Source organism: Chrysoperla carnea, chromosome 3 (genome assembly GCF_905475395.1).
Source record: "Chrysoperla carnea chromosome 3, inChrCarn1.1, whole genome shotgun sequence".
NCBI lineage: Eukaryota > Metazoa > Arthropoda > Insecta > Neuroptera > Chrysopidae > Chrysoperla > Chrysoperla carnea.
The window spans coordinates 15,401,137-15,422,089 of NC_058339.1; the positions used below are offsets into that span (position 1 = coordinate 15,401,137).

A 20,953-nucleotide genomic window follows, 5' to 3' on the forward strand; every position below is an offset into this window, starting at 1 on the left:
AATGCATTAAGTTTAATTAATTAGTGTTTTTCAATAACTTTAATTTGACATTTTCTATAAGATTAACATATAAAGAACAGCAAATTAGTCATTACAGCCTCCTTTAACGCCAAAATTTTTCACTTGAAGCGCTGGCATCGATTTTATTGTCCCTGCTATGATTACGACGAATACATTTTTCACGAATCCTTAACTTAACAAAAACTCAGCGTTTTACAATATAGGCTATGAAAAGTAACATAAACGCTTTGATAGCTACACGCTATCAAGGTTTTTACGCTGTTTTCATCAAATCTGTAACGTGACCAAAATAAAATGAAGGTTAAAAAGAAAAAAGATTCTTGTAAATAAATAAAACAAATGATAGTATTTTCTGATAAAATAACTTATTACACAAGTAGTTATAAAATATTTTATGATGGGTACGATACGATATATAAAAATGTTTAAAATGCAAATAGGTTCTGATATTTTCTACAATAACGTTGAAATAAACTGAAGAAGAAGAATAAACTCTTAGATAGAAATAAAATGCCTTAGGTGTTTTGTTGTATATTATCAAGCAATGAATATTATTATTGCTTTGTTTTACTTCCAAAGTAATATTCATACTCGAAAATAGACCACATGAATTTGCTAGCTATTTACGTACAGTCAAGGTTATATAAAAAGTCTTTCGAGTGCACGAGCTCAAAGTCAGGGAAAACGAAAATTGAAATTTTCGTCTAAACAAACAAGGGCTATGCTTACCAACTCTTCTCAATAACAATTTTATATTGTAAGAATACTAACTGAATCGAATCCAAAATTCGATAAAAACCGTTTTCAAGTTGAACTATTTTTCTCACGCATACTGAATGAGAAAAGTACTTCTTATCTAACGGGCGTCGATAAAATTATTTACAGTTAATGTGAAACCATCAAAATCGAACAAAAAAAACTTTCAGGAGTGGAAGAACATGTGAAGGTAACTAAAGAATAAAGCTTACCCTCCATTCTGCTTGAATTGACTTTGTAGGAATCATAGGACTTACCAAAAACAAAATAAACTTACTTGTGAAGGTAACTAAAGAATAAAGCTTACCCTCCATTCTGCTTGAATTGACTTTGTAGAAATCATAGGACTTACCAAAAACAAAATAAACTTACTTTAAAAGTTTTTGATCAATTTCTAATATAACAAAATATACTTTTAAAACCTATTTTCGTTTGGAAAATTATTTTGTGAGATGTTAATCAATGCAGAAATATCGATTTTTCAAATGATTGGATGAGATAACAATCCATTTTTGAGATTTCAATCGTGATAAAGTAAGATACACAAATTCATATTTATATCAATTTTACAGAAAAAAAAAGGATTAGTGGATAAATTATTGTTAAAGTGATTTTCTATAACTTTACTACCAAAATTTTTAGTTTCTTAATAGTAAGGTTTCAACTTTAATTTTTCTCTTAACCCTCTTCTCCACAACGGCCAATGAATTTCTAAGACCTGCTTTTAGGAATTTTTTCATTACAACTTGATGTGGTGATGGACATTTTAATATTTAGATGATTGCTTAAGGGATGATATCGTAAATGACTTTCACTGGCTACAGTATAAAGATATGTTTGTCTGTTATAACCTTTTGTATAAATTTATTTTGATTTAACTTTTAACTTAACGTTCAGGATATTATTCAAATATCAATTCAATATAATAAGTTGTTTTTCAAACAAGTGAACAAACTAAACTTCAGTTTAAGTAATATTGTGTATATAGTCCGATCAAATTAGATGAAATTTCATACGATTCATTGATGTTTTGGGTACATCCATTGGATGTTACCGTTACTTTGAATAAAAGTTGCTGAGCATACAATTTCTAACCGATCTGTATATTTTGACTGAATGTAATTTTATATTTTTTAAATAAATATAAACTAGGCATACATACGCTTGAATATAACTTGTGTTTGTACAATATACTATACGATCCATGCATCCTTATGTAAATTTTCCGCCCTCTGGTGGTGAAAATTATAAGCCGGAAAGAACTATATATACATATCGATTGAAAATTTTACCCTAAAATACAAAGTTGTAAAAATGCGAAATATTTGAAACAATCAAGCTATAGAGATTGGATGGAAATTCTATGCTAAACAACTTTTATGCAAATTTTCTCCTAAATGCACAGTTTTTAATTAAAACTCAAAAAGAAAGCCACTAAAATACGAAAAATTTTACATTGATGTACACTTTTCAGAAAACATGAAAGCAAGAACAAGTTTATATACACAAATCGCTTGGAAATTTAACGTTCAATAACTTTGGACCAATCAATTTTTCTCTAAAATACATAGTTCTCGTGTAAATTGCAAAAAATTGTGGAAAAACGTGAATATTTTTTCTGAAATCACCCTTTTTTTCTCTGCGCATATGTAAAATTTATATTCTACAGATAAAAGCTTAATAGTGACATTACTGTATCCAAAAGTTCCGTAAATTTCACCTAACTTGATGGGACTAATATAGACATATACTGTACGACTTGACTACTTACATAGTATATAATAATTGTCATTTATAAATGCTATAATAATTCAACAAGTAAACGAATTAATATTTAATGAATTGAAACATTGCTGCTGGTTCGAATGATAATTTTCAATGAATTTGACATTAGTTGCACAAAGTTTAATCGAAACCAGTCTTCGAACTATTATTTGCTATGTAATTTATGATTTACAGTTTATTTATTATTTATTCATTTTGGAGTTCTAAAGTTATTGAATTTGAAAAATGTTTATAATTTTATCGCTTTAGTTAAGCTTTAGTTTTTAGTTTAGAGATTTCAGCGGAAGGGGCTAATTTTCCGAATACACAAAATCAATTCCTCTTTTCTACTAAATAAATAAATTATTCTCAGTCAATTTTAAATTGCACATGATTCAATCAACGACATGTCACGCGAGTTTATTATTAGGTTATGGACTAAGCATGACAAAATTTAAATTAGAAATAAATATTTTCGTTACATATGGATTCTAAAAACTTTGAACTATTATTTTCCATTAAACTTAATGTTCCATCCATGTTGTGCTTCATTGAAATTTATTGGAACGTAAACTGATTTTTCGTTAGACTGTACAATATACCACTAGTTCGATTTCCATCCAGGCATATAAATATCACAAGTATAACAGGGTACATGAGTTTAAGCAATGCATCTAAGCAAGAGGTATTATAGATGTTATATGAAATGTGACTTATATCGTGACTTCGATGTCTTTTAAGCTATACAACAGTTCTTCTATCGTGTGCCTGCAGAGAAGAGGGGTCAACGTATGTATATAATACCTCTCACGCATATATTCTATCAAACTCGTAATATTTATATGCCTAGATGTAAATCGAACTAGTGGTATATACTTATACTCCGATATATTTTATCAATATATTGTCCAAATAAAAATATGTGTCCAATATGTATGTTATATTCTCTTACATACTTTACTAATACAATAGATAAACAAGCAGATAGACAGGCAGGCAAACTGACAGACAGGCAATGCAAAAAAAACGACGAGCAAACGATGAATGTGAAATAAGTGACATTTATGGAAATATGTGTACATTTATTTATTTATGATATTAGATTTTTTATTTTTTTATGAAATAAAAATATTTATATTATAAATGTAATAATAAAAAATGGGTACATAAATACGGTGATTCAGAAGGAATACACAAAACTCTAGGAGTATGTTTTACATATTGAATAGCCTGTCAAAACTCGCGCCAACCGTTCGCTAATCTTAAGTTGCGTAAGATTTAAATATTCCGCGTGTTCTGGGGTCAAATCATGTTTAAAGATTCCGTTACATACTAACATACAAACATACTAACATATTACATACGTATGAAGCTAATAAAAGCGTGTTAAAAATAGACAAAATTATATGAAGGTAGAATAGGTTTCAACCACATGCCATTTGAAAAATAAAAGTTATTGATGATTTAAATCGAACGTGAGCAAATGGCTCGTAACGCGATTGCTGACGGGTTCATTGCCGGTTTTTGTGATAAGAGCTTGTTGGCGTTAGTCCGTCCAAATTAAATGAAAAATCGTTGATTTTCTTAAGTTAAATACCAGAAATGTCAAAGCTGCAACTCAGAAGAAAAATTCTCGTATGATAAAAAAAGGATGATATCTGAAAAATCAACCATTTTCCATAAGGAAAAAGTTCTTCCATTTTAAAATATTCTGTTTTTTTTTTTTTAAACACTGGCTTGGTAAAGGATACTTTTTTTGGTTCTTTACCATAAAAGTTATATAACATTTCGATTGAAATATTCAGCGGTTAACAATTTTTTCTTTGAGGGAAAATATCACAAAACGTATCTTTTGATTGTGACATAGTTAAACTAACATACTACTCAAATCTAGAAGAAAGTATGAAATCTTTATGAGTCAATTTTTACGTTCCGCCTTTTATTTGGGGTAAAATCGTATGTTTACTTATATTTAACTCCCTGTTTATCTCTGACACACCCTGTTTATATTTCAGAATTTGTTATAAATAAATATATTGAATATTTTTTTAAATACACAATGACTAACCAATATGGTAATACATATTTATGTTTATAAAATGTTTTCCGTGTATGACAGTAACAGTTTGTGTCTAAAAAACTTCAGTTTTTGTTTTCATCTCTATATATTATAAATGAGAAAGTGAGCATGTTTGTTTGTTTGTTACGCTTTCACGCTAAAACTAGCGAATAGTTTTTAATGAAACTGTACAGCAATATAGCTGATATATCCGAATAACACATGGGATATAATTTATAAAGATATATTAATAAAAAAAAAAAATAGAAATTAATTTAATTTGACATTACCATAAATTACAGATTTCTGAAAAGTAGTCATTTGACATTTCCATAAATTACAGATTTCTGTACAAATAGTCAATATAACATATTTCACGGCCATCATTTCTGATATACCCAATGAAAAATTACGACTATTATACATTTAAAAAAATAGAAATCACATATATTTTTTACTTGTGTAAAACAATCCTTACCATTATTTCGAGTGTTATAGAAAGAGGATAAGTGAGAGCAATCTTTATCAACCTTTACTTTTAAACCCAGCGAAGCATGTGGGTATCACTCTAGTGTATACATATTTTTCAGCTGGAGTAAAAATTATTTTTCTAATAATTTTTTGTAGTTTAGTTGAACAACAGAAAGATATTTTTATAATGTGGAAAACTAGAAAACATATATTACAGGTAAATTAGAAAATTTTTTCCATATTAATTGATAAAATAGACTCTAATTACTATGAAACAGAAGCCATAAAGATGTAACGGACTGTGTATTCTATTTTTAGTATGGGCTCTTAACGTTTTGAAGTATATCATGTTATTTCAATGAAAAAAAAACCTAATATTAAAATTAAAAAACCAATTCATAAATTATTGAGAAGTACTGAGTAGTTTCTCAGAAATACGGATTTGGATAGTTAATAATAAACAGTTTGCGTAGCAACAAACCAAATTTTTGAATGGCTATTTTCCGAAGTAAACGTTTATGAGAATCATCGGAGTAAGCAACAAATGTTTTTGGAGAGATGAAAGTAAGTTTCTAGAGAAGGTAAAACAGCTTTAAGTAATTTGACGTAATGATATAAAGGTATTGGATGTGCATTATATTTGCTTTTGTTGGGTTAGTCATAGTCATAGTCAGTCATCAATAGTTGGGTTATCACCTTCTGTTTACCATTTCGAAAATTTTTAACAATTTTTTAATCGAAACAGTATCCATCATTATTTACGAATGAATACCGTGTTATTAGAAATAAAGAAATTTTTATTATTTTGTTTATTTCCGAGAATTAAATTTTTTTGTTGAGTAATTTTATTTTTAATTGGTTTTAGTTATTCTCATTTATTTATGAAGTCTACGGTTTTGGATAATAATTGTTTTTATTTTCTATTTTAGTTTTTACGATCTCATTTATTAGTTTATTTAGTTTGCTGGTTAATTAATGGTGTAGTGGTATTGTTCAACTTTAATAAAGTTTCCACCATATTTATATTATTTTCTATATTAGCCAATATTTTATTAACATTTCATTTACATATGTCGAACGCTTTACATATGCACCCAGGAAAGTACCTTAGTTTCAAAAAAAAGAAATTGACATTGACGAGGAAAAAATTTTTGTACCTCAATACTAACTTCTTAGTTCTAAAGATTTCCCTAACAAGTGAAATTTACAAAATTTAAAAAACCTCCGACAAATTTTTCAGCAAGGGACCCTAAACTTGCATTTGAAACATATCTAAGAACACTCTCCATTAAATTGCCTTTTTCTTCAAAGCCTTGTCCAAACTGAGCCGATTTGGAAGATAGCACTTGAAACGTAGTTAAGAACATTCAAATTACCTTTCAAAAAAATCAGAATCGGTTCATCCGTTTAGGTGCTACGATGCCACAGACAGACAGACACACACACATAGCGGTCAAACTTATAACACCACTTTTTTTAGTTCGGTGTTTGAAAAATTGAGCAACGCAGCATTAGATTTGATTAAAGATTGAAGAAAATCTTTGCTCTAACAACTTTTAACAACTTTAGGATATCTTTGAGCGATACTTCATTGGTTTTATATTGTGTTTTGTGTTACAACAAAAAGTACATTCAGGTTTCTTCAACAAGAAAACCTATATAACAAATACAACTTAATAGTTGATATTTTCTTGTATTTTAATAAATAATTTTTTATAAAACCGTTTCTATTCAATTGATAGATAAACAAACCAATTATAATTTACATAAATAATTGAAACAAAACGTTTATCCACCAGAAATTGAAATATAAATAGCCATCATAAAATTGATCATAATCGGATTAATAAATATGATTAATAACAATAATCAATAACTGATAATATCGAATGTAAAAAAAAAGAAATAAAAAAATAAGATTATTATTTCATAAAAGCTCTAATAAACAGATATAGACGAATCATTTTAGATTAAGAAAGGCTAAAATGAAGAATTTTTATGTACCTCAACCTATCGGGCCAGTTTTTTTTTTCTTAAAGTTCAGGAAGGTCCATGTACCAAAATCTACACCTAACTTCTTGCCGCTAGAAAGTTTGGTCATTGCTATGGGTCAAAAAAGCTCATTCTTAGAAAAGGTGATTTTTGAAAATTTCAAAACCTTGAAAATATGCAACAAAATGGGCCAGAAACGTCCCATACGGGGCTTTGGGATCGCTGATCATTATTCTGAAGTCAGAATTTCGAAATACTCCTCCCCAAGAAGGAGGTGGGGGGGGGGGATATATTCCCATTCTAACTTCGGAATCGTAACCAGTGACCCCAAAAACCTTCGAATTTACTTTTTTGGCACATTTTGTCGAATATTTACAGAATCCTGCTGTGTTTGACCGGGGGGGGGGGGCAAATAATTCCAGAAGAGGAGAGTATATCTTCATTCTAACTTCGGAATCGTGAGCATAGTGATTCCAAAAGCCGCCGAGTATACTTTTATGATCCATTTTGTTGAATATTTACAGAATATTGCAATTTTGGACCAGCGAGGTAAATTACCCCCAAGAGGGAGAGATTAAATTCTAATTTTGGAATAGTGATCAGAGTTTATGTTTTTGGCCCATATTTTCAAGGTTTTAAAATTTTCAAAAATCGCTTCATAAATGGATTCTAATCATTAGCCTATTAGGCCCATAGCAAAAACCAAAAACTTTCTAGCGGCAAAAAGTAGATTCCGATATATGGACCTTTCTGATCGTTTAAAAAAAAACTGGCACGATAGGTTGATGTTCAAAAAACTTCTCTATGAAATGCTAAAATGACACGACTAATATAATAAAACTATATCTCAAACATATCTAGGTTATGTTAGGGTATATTCTCAATCGTATCCCACCTCTTTACTATAGTAACAAAAAAAAAAGTAATATTCGCACATGGATCAAATGATTTTCACAATAAATTTTGCTTCTTGTTTTTATAACCAAAGCAATTTATATGTTTTAGTTTTGTTTGCATGAGTGTGACAGCTGGTAGACGTTTGTAATCAATCTAACGCCATTTACAGTCACTGAAAACCAATCGTTAACTATGTTCTCTGTTAGCTTTCAACGCTTAACATTTCTACTAACACTACTGACTGCAATATAGCAACATCCATGTATTAGTATATTCTATCTATAACATAATCATGGTAGGCAGGTATAGTGGCTGAAATTACATTTGAAACATGTACATAGAAGATGTAAAGGTGAACTCACATCAATAAATATTTATTTTGTGCGTTGTGTATTTGCCATACATTTTATTTGTGGTAATGAGTATTCGGAAAATATTCAATGCCTATATAGTAGAAAGCCGTAAGATTTATACCTCGGAATCCAAGAACAGCCAATGAATCTATCTAAAAACTGTGCTACTGCGCTGTTTAAAGCTTAATTAAAGAAGTTCAAAACAAAAATTTTTGGGGATCTTGCCCAGGGAGAGGGAGACACCCTTCCTGGGGGGTGAAAAAATTTATTTATCTATGACAACGAATTCGAAATAAGCAAAAAGTGTCATTTAACGTCAAGAGTATTTAACGTCAAATAAACGAAAAATTTGACGTTTTTTTGCAAAAAACTATACCATACAGTTTTTAAAGTACCATAAAAAATCATGAAAATGAAAAATGTTTCAAGTCATTTGCATGAAAATTGACAGAGCTATGATGAAAACAAAGTTTATTGGATGGAACTCCTTGACTATCATTATATAGCCCTCACTTATCCTCCCTTTTGTTCACAGTTTTATGGATTTTAATTTTTCGACGGGGAACTCTAATTTTTTTGAAAACGTTTCTAAGTTTTGACCTTGATACTCTCTGACATTGTAACTTTCTATAAAGCCAATTATTAAATTAACCTGATTTTTATACTTTTTGGGTCAAAATTACCCCATCCACCGAGTTTCATCACATTCCCAAACAAATTTTTTTTCCGATTTTCTCGATTTTTTCAAAGGGGTACCGCTTAAAAAAATTGCAAAAAAAACGAAAAATTTTTTTTATCTCCAATTTCGATAAAACTCAGTATATAAGGTAATTTTGACCCAAAAAGTACAAAAATCAGGTGCAATTGTTGACTGGTCGAATAGTTTTTGTGATACGGACTAAAGTCGATCCAAATTTTGCAATATCTCAGAAAGTCTGCATCCAATCATTAAATTAACCTGATTTTTATACTTTTTGGGTCAAAATTACGCCATTCACCGAGTTTCATCATATTCCCAAATAAATTTTTTTTTCTCGATTTTTTCAAAGGGTACTCCTAAAAAAAATTCCAAAAAATCGAAAAAAAAATTTTATCTCCAATTTCGATTAAACTCAGTATTTAAGGTTATTTGACCCAAAAAGTACAAAAATCGGGTGCAATTGTTGACTGGTCGAATAGTTTTTGAGATACGGACTAAAATCGAGGATTGCGTTATCAATGATAAAAAAAGTTTTTCACGACTCTGCTTGGTCTGTTATAGTTTTGATATTTAAAGGTCGTGAAAAACTGCATATGCTCTACAAAATAAAACAAAAGCAATTCGTAGAACAAATCTACTATTGAAGTACACATAATGCTATTTTTTACATGTGATTTAACCCTTAATATTTCATAGAATTTTGTAATAACTACTAAACGTATTATGTTCGGTGTATTATAGTATCACTCAACTGGCTAAACATGTTACCCAATACTCACGCAAATGCTAATACAAAAAAATTAATATGAAATTGAATATTTTGTTAGGTTTCTCTGTGATCATTTAAAACCAATCAACCAAAGTATAAAAAAAAAGTATTTCCATCCTATGTTATACGGCAAAAAACATTTTTTCAAATCTATATTCAAAAATTACTGATTAAATATTAACAATACTCATAGGAGTAACAAATTATACACATAAGCAATAATAAACATTTTTATTAATAACAACAAATGAACATTAGTAACTTCTACGTATGGATTATATAACCTGTTATTTATTCAAAATCGCAAAGCACTTCTCACCAAATAACCACCCTGAATCCCTTGATGCCAACATATTAAAATCAAAACAATACGAGTATAATTTTTTAAATGTTTTAAATACATGTACATTCAAATATTTATGATAAGCAAAGCGACAAGCAACCCCCTGACAAATAATTTATTCCTTGTTAAGCGATTTTTGGAAACTTAGCTATAGAATGTTTTCAATCGAGTCTGTTCGACCGTTTAGGGGCTACGATGTCACTGAGAAACATACAGACGCACAGATAAACACTTTACACTTATAACACTCCTTCTTAAATCATTATCAAAGTGATGGTCAAGGACATCAGATGAGATGAAAAGGATACTTAGAGAGCTATCATTTTTTGGGAAAATTTATTGGATATATTTTAATTGAAATTGAAGTATTTGAGTTGACTTTGTTCTTTTAAATTATTTTTTTGAATTACTTAATTATTTTACTTTTCGAAATGAAATGAGCCAGGTTTATTTGAACATTCATTTCCATAGTAATTATTAATATGTTAAAATTCTATGTCATGCCTCTTACAAATAGAATCGATTTTGAATATCATCACCAATTTTCCGTTAAATTACCTTTTAAATGAAACCAAAAAAATTAAAACCGATTCATTCGTTTAGGTGCTACGATACCACAGGCAGACAAACACACAAACACACAACATACACATCTTCTTTTTTTTAAGTTCGCGAGTTAAAGAGTTCTTCATTTGTCGTTTTTAATATGAGACACATGATACATACCTACAGGACTCCTCCCCCAATACCCACAGTGGAAAATAAATGGTGAATACATTATTTCTGAACACTCGTTAGAAGAAAATTATTATTTGTATGCAAATATTTTGAAAATGTGAAAAACACTCATGCGCAAATAAACATGTAACAATACAAATACAAATACAAATACAAATACAATAGATTCAGACACATTTATAAATGAACGACAATAATATTATTTGTTAATATTTATTGGTTGGACAAGGTGATAATTACAATGGTTGATGTTATTACAGTTATTATTTCAAATATGTGAGCAGTAAATGTAATGGAATTAATAATTTATAGGCTACATGTGTACTTTAAACACGTACGTGTGTTGTACGTACCTACCAGTAGGTACTGTTAGGTACTGGACAATAACATAGTATAGGGTACGTAAAGCCTCCAATTCATTCATTCAGTTCAATCCTTCTAACAGCAGAAGTATGGACAGTGTGATTCAATACCAACAGAACAGTCAATTACCTTGTAATAATCACAAAAAAAGATAAAATAAATAGTTGTTTGTTTATGAGCAATAACCAATTATTTAATGATCTTTCTTAACATTGGACCACTTTTGAAACAATTCCTATTAGTAGATTATTTATACAGTATAGGGGAAGGTGGTTTAAAATGATACTCCTAAGAAAAATTTTTATTTATAACCAAGGTAAGGTTAGGTTAGGTTAAAATTTTCGAGTTCTTTATTCAAATGTTCCAATATTGGTATGTAAATTTCTATTGGATCTGCTCAAATTTTTAGAACTATTCAATATTTCTCAAAAAGGATCGTTTTAACCGACCTTGTAAGGACATGAAGTAAAATGATCTCCTTGCATTTTAAATCGAACAGTTCGCATAAAATTTTAACTGATATTTTACATTGCATCAACGATTAGTATGAAAACAAAAATCACTGGTAAATTCATCTTAATCAACACATTCAAGACCCGTAACATGATGGGGGATCATTTTATCTAGTATAATTTTACACACAAAATAGGGATCATTTTAGCCTATATAAAGGGGATCATTTTATCCTTAACGACACATTTGAATTTCGTTATAAAAACTGCCCATAAAATTTATTATACGCCTATGACAATGTGTTAATTGAAAGTCAACAATAGCCAAAAGTAAAAACAGCCAGTCGGCAAAAAGAGAGTGTTCTTATTTATATTTTCAGTACGACTTTAGGGTTCCGTACCCGAAACAACTAAAAAAGTGGGGGATGATCCTCAAAATTGGTTCAGTTAGGAGAAAATTTTAAGAAAAAAGGGTGTTATAATGGACACTGTTCTTAGATATGTTTCAAGGGTAAGTTTAGGGTTCCGCACCCGAAAAAATTTTCGGGGTTTTTTTTTTTTTTTAATTTGGGAAAAATATTACTTGTTAGTTAAAAGAAAAATATACATAGAGTATTTTGTAGATATTGAATGATTCTGTATATTTCAACAAATACAACAATGTATGTAGTGATTATTGGTTATGTTATTGTTATGTTCTTGTAATAAAATCCTTAATTAATACTTTTTTTTTTCAATGTAGTGTAGTAGCTGTATTGTGTCAATACATAGAGCATAAATATTTATTTTAACACAACAACAATGTTTGAATTAACACAAAACAGTGACGAAGATCATTGTGCATATTAATTGGACCATTACTGTTTTGTAATTAATCAATTATTATTTAATTATATATTGTCTGTGATTCTTTATATATAACATATTGTATTTAATCTTCAGGATAAAACTTTGTTTTGATCTGGTGATAAGGTCAGAGTAGGTGACGAACAGTGACGTGAATTTTTTAAGGTGTTGAGAAATATGGAGAGTAATATATAGAGCCATAATAAAGTTGCAGTTAAAACTGTAAACGAAACACATAATTTAAGTATTTTACATAGAATTTTATTGTATTTTGTGCAACATATAATTCAAATAATTAACTTAAAAAATTTAGTTAAGTAATTTAATTTTAATTTTATCGCATTTAGTAAAACATAATAGCTAATAGCTATTAATAGCTAATAAACTCTTGTGCTATCCAAACTCTTTAATTTTTCTTTATCATTAAGCTCACCTTTTGTGAAAATAACATATTAATTACGTTATAATGGCGTACGCTCTAAAATATTTCTAATTTAATAATTTTTAAGCGTTTGTAAATTAGATAACATACAACGTCATGTCCGTTGTAATAACATTTTCGGAATCGAAAGGATATCTAGAAAAATGTACTAGAAGCGTTAGAAGTGTTTTTCAGCACATAAAATTGCAAAAGTTAATAATAATAATTAATAATAATTTTTAAATATTAATATTAAAAAATTTTTTTTTTTTAATATTATAATTTTAAAGGCTTTCGTACAAATAATTTTTCATGGAAAATTAATTAAAATTAATTTAACTGAAAATATTCATGAACATTTTTCGATAGAAAAACTATGATAGGCGTGTTTATAAATCAATATAATTTCATTAAAAAAAAACTGTTAACAAAAAAAAAACCGATTTCAAAAGAAGAACTTTTCCAAGACCTATTAATATGTACAAATAAGTAAAATAATAACGATAATATAAAGTAGTTAAAATTATTGTAAGTTTAGAGTCGGAGTCAGCCAAAGAAATTACTCTGACAAAACACTTTTCTACATTAGCTTGGCTGACCACCGACTCACAAAAATAACAATAATTTAAACTACATCTTATTATCGTTATTTTTACACTTTTTAGTGCATATTAATTTGTTTTGCAAAAGTTTTTCTTTTGAAGTCGGTTTTCCTTCTGTTAAAAGTTCTTTTTATGTGGTGATTTCTAGTGAATCTGAAGTGCACGAACTAATTTGTCACTAAAGACAGAATCATCGAAATTGGTTGGCGTGATATTGAGTTATTCGTCCTCTTGTCGTGCATACTTAATGGAAATTTAAGACTTTTATGATTTTCTCATGGATGCCGTTGACAGAACTGGACCAAAATTAAATGGGACCACACGGGAAGCACCTAGTTTCAAATAGATAAAGAATCATCAAAATAGGTAACACACATAAACAAAAATACAATCGATTTGATAACCTCCTCCTTTTTTGTTTGAAGTCGGTTACAAATATTTCTCATTTGATTATCAGATTGGTGAAGTTCGACCTTATACTTGTACTAGTATAACTTTATTTAAGTGAGATAGATACTTCTATAATTTTTATTACATACATATAAACGATTTCATACGATGCAGAAAAGAAAACACGACACGCTTTTCTCTATATTATCATTTATATTATTTATAATAATAATAATATAATATGTGAAAGGAATAGTAGAAAAATATAAAATGCACTTACACAATAAATAAATAAAAAAAAAACTTAGAAAAACATATACACATATATACATATATACACCATAAAATAAAGTGTTAGAGAATTATTGTGATATAAAACAGCTTCTTCCATATTGTGATAGCTTGGCAGTTCTCTGCTTTACCATCATCCGTCCGTTTTTTTCTTTTGCCTTCAACTATGCATTCTTGTATCAAGAAGACATAACACTACACCATCATTGCTTCATACTTTTCATTGGATATGCATTGTTCTGTTTAAGACTCATATTATATACATGTGATTTTACAATGGGTTCCAAGGAAAATGATTGTTTTTGAGGCACTAAATAAAATCACCGTATTTCAAAATGAAACTTACGTTTTAATACACTAAATTATAATACTATGGAATCTAAGATTTTTATACCATGTATATATGAAATATACATAGTATATTAAGTTTAGACCCAAGTGTGTAACGCTTAAAAATATTGATGCTACGAAAAAAATTTTGGTTTACGTCTTCATAGAATCACCTAATTAGTCCATTTCCGTATGTCTGTCTGTCTGCCTGTCGTCTGTCCGTCTGTCATCACGATTACTCAAAAACGAAAAGAGATATCAAGCTGAAATTTTTATAGTGTGCTTAAGACGTAAAAAGTGAGGTCGAGTTCGTAAATGAGCAACATAGGCCAACTGAGTCTTGGGTCCGTAGGACCCATTTTGTAAACCGTTAGAGATAGAACAAATGTTTAAATGTAAAAAATGTTCCTTATAAAAAATTAAACAAATTTTGTTTGAAACATTTTCTTGTAAGCATTACTGTTTCCCCACAAGGGCGCTAATTAGGTGAAAATTTTGTAGTATGTATTAATATTGGAATATCAGTTATGTGTGTGTGGCTATTTAAGAGTGGAAATCTTTATTTATTTACGTGACGTCAAAAAACAAACGACTGCGTCATCAAAACTGTCTATACATGGTATTTCAACAATTAACTCAGTCAATTGTTTGTTTTCACTTGTTTTAATAAAAATTTGAAGCAAGTATTCTGTCTACTTATATCAGACGGGAGAAATAGTCGTAGCGCCAAGAGTGCCTAGTACACATGCCAAATGAAATTTAAAAAATTAAAAACCTCCGACAAATGTTTCGGGTACGGAACCTCGAGTCTTGGAGGAAAGCTATAATTAAAAGCTGATTTGTGGTATAATTAATGTTATCAAATGGTCATGATGTCTGACAAATTTCTTGATGCGTATTTTCCGACCGAAAGCTTAAATATAACGTTATCATACTCATTTGAAAACGCACTACCTAAACGAAAAAAAACGTACAGAGAAAATGTGGTAGGCCCGACAAATTTTTCGAATACGGAACTCTTAAATCGCACTTGAGACATATCTATGAATACTCTCCATGAAAATACCGTTTTCTTTAGAGCATTTTCCAAATTGAACCTATTTTGAACATCACCGCCAATTTTTTAGTTTTTCCGGGTATGGAACCCTAAACACGCACTTGAAACCTAGCTTAGTTAATCAAAATCGGTTCATCCGTTTAGGCACTACGATGCCGCAGACAGACAGACATACACACATAGCGGTCAAACTTATAACATCACTTTTTTTTTTTTTAGTTCGGAGGTTAAAAAGAACTATTACCACACATAAAGTAGGGATCATTTTCCGTCTATATTATTATTGTATCTTTTGTTTTTAATTTAACATGACAATATATTGTAATTAAAAAATTCCATTAGAAGGATTTGTGAGCTTGTGTAACAAACAACAGACATATAAAACAGTATTTAACTTTTATTAAATGAAGACCCTTCATATCAAACATCATATATCAAAGGATACATTTTCTAAAAGTACCTTCTATTATCTATAATAAATAATGGTATTTTATGAGGATTCCAACATACTTAATAAGAATTATATGAAACTATGGAACGCTTCTTTTTGTTTTTTATTCATTTCAAAATATAAGACAGATCAGAACATCGTATGTGTATGGATTTGTATATGTATGATAAGTAGCCCAGAAAAATAAGACAAATAAACAGTCGATCGGGTTAAAAAATCCAAGTGAAGTTTTCTCACCAGGATAAATTTTATTTGGATGCAAGAAAAGACCTATGACATGTTCTTCAAATGTCTCGTAAACTAGTTAGTTTTTAGCAGTTTTTGGCACAGTAAAATAAAATTTGTTCGTCATTTAATTTTATATAAAAAGGCATAGATACAAAATATTCATAGAAGCAATAGTTCTCAAGATAATTGGTTGAAAGTTTCCTTACAAATGAAGCTCGAATCATGTGAGCGTAAAAACTTCTTATTAAAAATATACATAGTTCTTATTTATATCACATATAAGAAGAAACTGGCAATCTGACTGACTGATTCATCAACGCACAGCTGGGTCTAAAAACATGCAATTTTACAGAATCGTTTCTTACGTGGCCTAAAGGGTTAAAATGAATTTTAAAACTTGTATCAAACTTGGTCAATTTTGAAATGAAAAATGTAAAAAATTGCTCATGGTTTAACAGAAAAGTTTATTGATGCTACGAACAAAATTTTGGTATCGGTGTTCATAAAATCACCAGAGTACATTTCCCGTTGTCTGCCTGTTTGACTTTGGACACGAATAGTAAAAAACGAAAAGAGACATCAAGCTGAAATTTGTATAGCGTGCTCAGAACATAAAAAGTGTGGCTGAGTCCGTATATGAGCAACATAGGTCAATTGGACCTTGAGCCTGTAAGACCCAACTTATAAACCGTTAGAGATATAACAAAAGTTTGAATGCAAAAAATGTTCGTTATAAAAAAAAAAACTTTTGTTTGAAACATTTCTTCGTAAAAGTCACTGTTTAACCGTGAAAGCGCAAATTAGGACAAATATTGGTGTCAATTGGTGTAGCTTTAACTAGTGGTAGTTCAAAAAATAATGCAAGCACTGATATTCAACACTTTCTATACAAGGTATTTTAACAATTAACTCAGTCAATTGTTGTTGTTACTTGTTTTATATTAGCTTAAGCTACCATAAATTCAATAGTTTACTGGATATTTTAAAAAAACCTATCTTCGCGACCTCTAACTTTAAATTTTTGTTTTCACACATGAGTTTGCAAGGTCATTTCTTGCATCCGCAAAAAGTTAAGCGCGTTGAAAAAACTTCACTTGGATTTTTAAAGCAGATAACTCATTATTTTCCTGGGCTATGGATGTACGTATAAAAAAAACTAAAACTGTCATTCGTTGTGTTTTTTTTTTTTGTTATTATATTTTAGCGCGCGGATTTAATTTGAATAAAGTGAAAAGATAAAACAATGAAGACAAACTGGAAATTGTCTGTTGTGTGCAATGAAAAGATGTGGATAAAAATAGTGAAAACGTAAACATGAAATTGAAGAAAGGCATGAACACAGCAAGCAGTAGCAACACAAAAATAAAAGCATACATATTTGTTATACATAAAAATATAATGAAATTTCTTATATATACCACTAGCCTGATACCCGCCCGTTTTATTGGGTTTAAAAGTAGAGATAAGTAAAGATTGCTCTCGTTTATCCCCTTTCTATAACACTCAAAATAATGGTAACGATTGTTTTACACAGGTAAAATATATGTATGGTTTTCTATTTTTTTAAATGTATAATAGTCGTAATTATTCATTGAGTATATCAGAAAAGATGGTCGTGAAATATTTTATATTGACTATTTTTACAGTAATCTGTAATTTATGGTAATGTCAAATGACTACTTTTACAGAAATCTGTAATTTATAGTAAGGTCAAATTCAATAAATTTTTTTTTAAATTAATATATCTTTATAAATTATATCTCATGTGTTATTCTGATGTATGATGTATATTGCTGTAAAGTTTTATTAAAAACCATTCGGTAGTTTTTACGTGAAAGCATAACAAACAAACAACAAAACAAACAAACAAACATCCTTACTTTCACATTTATAATATAATATATTTCTTATATATCCCATATATACAATATAATAATATGGATATCTTTTGTCTCTGCTCATGATATTCAATGTTCATTTTGGGGGCATATAAATATTTACTGCACTTCGTGAATAATAATAATATTATATATTATTATTATTATTATCTAAAACAATAAACGTTATTAAAATTTTATTTCAAATGCACACTTGTCTTGTACACTTTGTGTCTCCATACAGGTTATGATCTTGTCATTGCTATTGTTTTCCAGATTTCAGTTCAAACCTTATATATATTTCTGTGAATTCTGTGCACTGTTTTTTAATATGTTTTCCTTAAAGAATATAGTACCTTCTTTAGTTATATTAGAAATAGTGGAAATTAATAATATAAGGTTTTCTAATAATAACTCTCTGACAACTTAAAGACACAGTTCCGAAGAAATTTAAGCCATGGAAGACTAAGAAACAGGATAATTAGAAATACTCGCATGTTCCTTCACTTAAGAGGGTTCCCTCTTCGGATTTTAAAAGATATCAGTAGGAATAATTTTCATGGAGATGATATCGTTAAAAAAGCATTATAATATTTTTTAGAAAAATATTTATCAAAATTTTTCCTTGAAACCTATCAAAATGACACTTTGAGGCATAAGCGGTTTTTTGTATTTGGCAATAACCATTTTTGTCTTACAATTAACAATTTTTCTATTTATCAAACTGTCATGTTTTAAAGAATGTCACTTTTAAATTATTAGAAATTTGAAAGTTGTAAGAAATAGGTAACTAAAATTTGTAATTTTTATATGAACAATATGCATTTTTTATTAATTTCATCTAATTGTGTCATAATTTGATGATTTTCTTTGATGATATGTAAATTCACTTGCCTACTCCGATTAAACAGGAGACAATTTTGTACTTGGTAATCACTCACCAATAACTAGCCAATTTTGTCAGAGACTCGGAGAATATTATACTTGGAGTACAATATTCTGCGAGTTATTGGCAACATTGGAACACCCAGATTGTACCATCTTCGCGACAAGCGCGGTGGTAACATGACCTAGATCATATTCAAACATACATGGCATAAAAATATCTTTCTAATAAATGCAGTTTCATTAAAATTTAAAATATTTTTCTTTGTTTTATCTTAATTACAAGTTGTGAACTTCTAAAAAACACACTTTACAAAATTATTAGTTCGATTTTTCATATAAACAAAATTAAAGCCAAGGAAAAAAAAGGTTCAAACAAAATTATAATATTTTTTACCAAGGAAAACAAATCTGCCAAAAATACGAGTTTCTATTGCAAAAAAAATGAAGGTCCGGAAAATAAACCGAAGGTCAGTTTACTATGAAACCGTCCAATTATAAAATTTTTTAATCATTATATCTCAAAAGCTCTTAAGGGAAAAAAGTATTGTGACATTTTGTATGTTTAATTATCCGAACTACAATTTTGTCTCAACTAATTTTATGATGAAACTTACCATTTTGCTGAAAATTACAAAAAAACAGTTTTTGTTACCTTTGGCCTCGAGCAAATTTTTGTAGGCATCGGTTCGATGGGTACTTTTTAGATTTCATTTATAATCGTGTTTTGAACAATCCTACCAAGGATTGAGCTGGTTGGGAATTTTTGTACCTTTGGATGTTTAATTTGACCGGATAAATTCCATCGCACATAGTATGTATATTGAAACACAAGCTAATTTCATCTTATCTATTTTGCTGGATAAAATGAACTAGTTCAATGCACGATGATCTCTGTACAATGAATTATTTTTTGTTAAAAGTACACCCATAAAAATAAACTTTAATGTTATTTAATTTAAACAAATACAAGGTATGTAGATTACAATTTGGTACCACTTCTGTAGTTAGCAAAATTTTTAATGGCCACCAATTTTGCATGTCTCGAATATAGCCTACTTACAACGACTACTGGGCATAATAATTCTCTTTGTCTTTTTTGTTCCTTACATTCTTTTTATTTATTTAATAATATGGTTGGTGCTCGTTGGTAATGGTATGATATGGTTCTTGTTGTTGGCTCTTGAATGAGAGATGGTGTATTATTTATTTGTTTTTTATATATTTTTCTTGAATAAGAAATTAATTTAATTATGGATACGTGATATTTACTATCTGATATTTATCTTTGATGAAATATTATATCACTTTTATAAATATACGTGCAATGTTGTGTGTTGTCTTCTTCTAATATATTATGTCATTTATAATAATCATTTTTTGTTTGTTTATTCTTTTTATTTTTTAAAAATACATTTTTATTTTAGAATTGTCTTAAAAAATTATGTTTTTATTCATATTTTTCATTATTAATTTTACTTTCTTTTTAAAATGTATTTTTTTTTTTAAGAGAAATATACTTATTTACGTGTATGTGTTTGTGCAGTATTATATGGCATAAAACTCTCAAATATTTCAATTTCATAATTATTAGCTTCCCAGAGGGAGTTAATGTAATGGGGCTGATTTTGAAAATCTCCAGTATCACATATTTCCGCGGTTTCAAGGCCGCAATATCAGAATCAAACCTTTTCAATGTGTGTGTACGTATGAACGTTTGTTTGTGCGTATGTTCGCTCGGATTCTTTCACCTCGATTATATCGCGAACCAGTAATGACATTAACACGTGATTATTCGACGCGTGATCGCGTATTTACGAACTGAACTGAGTTTTCAGCAGAAGTAGTTGATCCGTTTTAGCAAAAGCTGTAATACATGTTTGAAAAATAATCTATG

At 29.0% G+C, this 20,953-nt stretch overlaps 1 protein-coding gene across 1 annotated transcript in view; it reads right to left on the bottom strand.

Moving 5' to 3' along the window:
* Positions 1 to 20,953, bottom strand: part of LOC123295881 — a 344,446-nt gene that overhangs the window by 281,378 nt on the left and 42,115 nt on the right. The gene's annotated exons all lie outside the window — the stretch shown is intronic.